Raw genomic sequence first — 2,837 nt, 5'->3', positions numbered from 1 at the left:
CAAATTCTGAAAGATAAATTATTTAATTCTATGCTGTGTGTTTTTTAAACATTGCCTTTGCAAGAAATTTAAGTGGCAAAAGAGAAAGTCTGCAAGAGTTGAGTCCTTCGGGAAGCAGCCATCATTTAAAGACTAATTTATTTCCTGATGCATGAATTAGCTGTTTACAATGCCCATCTATGCCAGCATGTGTCAATTTATTCAAGAGGCTTTCAGAGAGGACTTTATACTTTCTTAAGAGAGAAGTCTAAGCAGTCTTATATTGAAGTTGCTGCATCTTAGGGAGAGCACAGAGTGGGGGGCACTCAGAAATATCTACAAATAAATATGTCTCTACTTCATCTCTCTTGTATCTTTTTTCTTATAGCATCATCCCTTAGTAATTGAGCCTTTTAAAGTAGCTATAAAGTGTGAACAGTAAAAAGAAAACAGGACGAGGAAAATGCAGGGCTGAAGAATGATGAGAAAAAGCAACACGTCATCTGAGGAAATGGATAAGAGTCATGGAAAAGGGACAGGCAGAAGCACAAAGAGTTATGAGGGGTTGGGAGTCATGATATAAATACTGAAATGACTTTGGTGCAAAGAAGTAGAAGACCAATAAACATAGGAATTATTTTAGGGAGAGGAAAGACAAGTATTGTAATTTGGGGGGTTTGGGGGCGGTATCATTGAGGAAGGAGAACAGATCATTTAGAATTGTGCAGACACCATAAAATTTCAGCGCTAGAATGCCTATTAAAAATCATAAGGCAGACAGAAGACAGAAACTGTGCCGGACTTTGTTGGTTTTTACTCAGTCTTTTTCTATGGTATGTGAGCAAAGAAGGCTCTTTTGTTTGGGTGTCAGAGACATGCATAGTATGTATTATTTCAGTTATCATTATAGTAAGTGCAAAGCAGAAGTCATGGAATATATATATAAAGTATTCCACAGATAGATGTCAGAACTGTCTTGAACTTACAAAAGTGATACCTTATAGGTTTTTCCCTAGAAGGTTCATCTCTTCTGTAAAGTTGATAAAAGACAAAGTGCCCACAGATAACTACCTTCCTGTTGAATAGGCCTGGGTTTGCAGAGAACAATGAAAATACAAAAGCAAAGAGAAAAAAGTAATAATAACAAAAAAAATTAATCACCAAAGCTAAAATATCTTCAACCTTTCCTTGTTGCTTACGTCTAGAGCGACTCTTGCCACCTGTCAGAAACTTAAAAAGGTCTGGTTAGTGAGTTGGTGCTGCTTTGACTCAAGCTGGCACTTAGACTTTTTCATTTCTTTGGCAATATTGAAATTCTCTCATATTACTTATTTTGGAAATTAATGTTGAACTGTTTTTATAGATATTTTTCTATGACATATATAGGCAAGTCAAGACTCTGGTTATAAACAACAAAAATGAGCCTGAGACATTTTAATGAAAAAAGGAGAATTTATTGTCTAAAGATGGGGAGGTGACTCACATAAACTACGATCAGAGGTGCAGGTGGATTTCAACAGGAGCCAGGAAGAGGAAAATTAAAAGAAAGCCCAAAAACCAAAAAAACAAACAAACCCTTAAAACTCAATGCTGTTGAGGTAGAATAAACTCATGGTTGACACTCGATTAGGTTTTTGAGGCTGTAACTTGCTCTGGAGAAGAAAGCCTATCTGTCCAGGAGACAAAAAACACTAGAGGTGAGTTAGTTAGCAGTGCAATTCTTTGCAGATTTTGGCTCAAGAACTCCCCAGGATGAGAAAGAGGCTCAGAATCACTTGAGTCTAGTCTGTTCTCTGTGTGTTTTTTATTTTCTCTCCATTTTAAAAGCTGACTGATGACAGTGACCTAATAGTTAAAAATAATAGTTGTTTTTTTCTGGTTTATTGGCTAACATAATTCAAGCTCCCCTTCTAAGTACATGACTTTATACTCTATTATTCTAATGCTTACTGAGACTACAGCCTTCTCCCACATTCTAGGGTGCAGTAGGATAAGGGTGAAGAGTGGAGAGGGAAATGTGATTGCTCCTGTTTTATCAGGTGCTCAGCCTAGATACAACCAGGAAAGGTAGCTGCAGGTTTACAGATCTGAAAGGAGTAGGACTATCAGTCCTGTGGGAAGCTAGGTTGAGCAATACCTGGAAAAGAGAACAGAATTTCTAGTTTGTGTTAAATCTAGCAGAAAAGAAAAACAAACAAACAAAACACCAAAACAAAACCCCCAAACAACAAATAACAACAACAACAACAAATATTTGCTAAGATTCAAAGAGGGTGTTGAACTTTTAGTGTTTTGTTAACTGTCTGGATTTTGTCTATAAATTCATATTTATATTGCTAGAAATACCAGATTATCCAGAGTATAACCTTCTAGATAAATTTTACAAGGTGTCTGAAACAAAAAAAAGAGGATCTCCTCATTTGATGATTCTCTTAAGTAAACTGAAAAATAATTGCATGTTTGACAATAGGGAAATTTTGAGATAGTGCATAAAGTCTGCACCAAGGAAATGCATGTTTGTAAGACAACAACAACAACAACAACAATCTTTCACTCAGAATTTCTTAAGCTGAAAAAAACTTCAAACCTCGAGTTGCAATACTTAAGGATGCTTTGGGCAGAATATGAAATGATCTGTTGTTGTTATGTGCCGTCGAGTCATTTGCGGCTCATAGCGACCCTATGTACAACAGCCCTAAACTCTGCTCTGTCCTGTGCCAGTTGCACTGTCTCTGATGCTCCCATCCTGATTATCCCAGTCACTGAATCAATCCACCTCTAAACATTCACATTAAGACAGACTAGAAAGAAGGATTGGCCACCCACTTCTGAAACAGTAGACCTCTGAAAACCCTATG

The sequence above is a fragment of the Elephantulus edwardii genome, unplaced genomic scaffold, assembly GCF_000299155.1.
Source record: "Elephantulus edwardii isolate Elephantulus edwardi_28Jun2011 unplaced genomic scaffold, EleEdw1.0 scaffold00020, whole genome shotgun sequence".
Classification (NCBI taxonomy): Eukaryota; Metazoa; Chordata; class Mammalia; order Macroscelidea; family Macroscelididae; genus Elephantulus; species Elephantulus edwardii.
The sequence above is the reverse complement of the archived record's forward strand: the minus strand, read 5'-3'. Positions refer to the sequence as shown.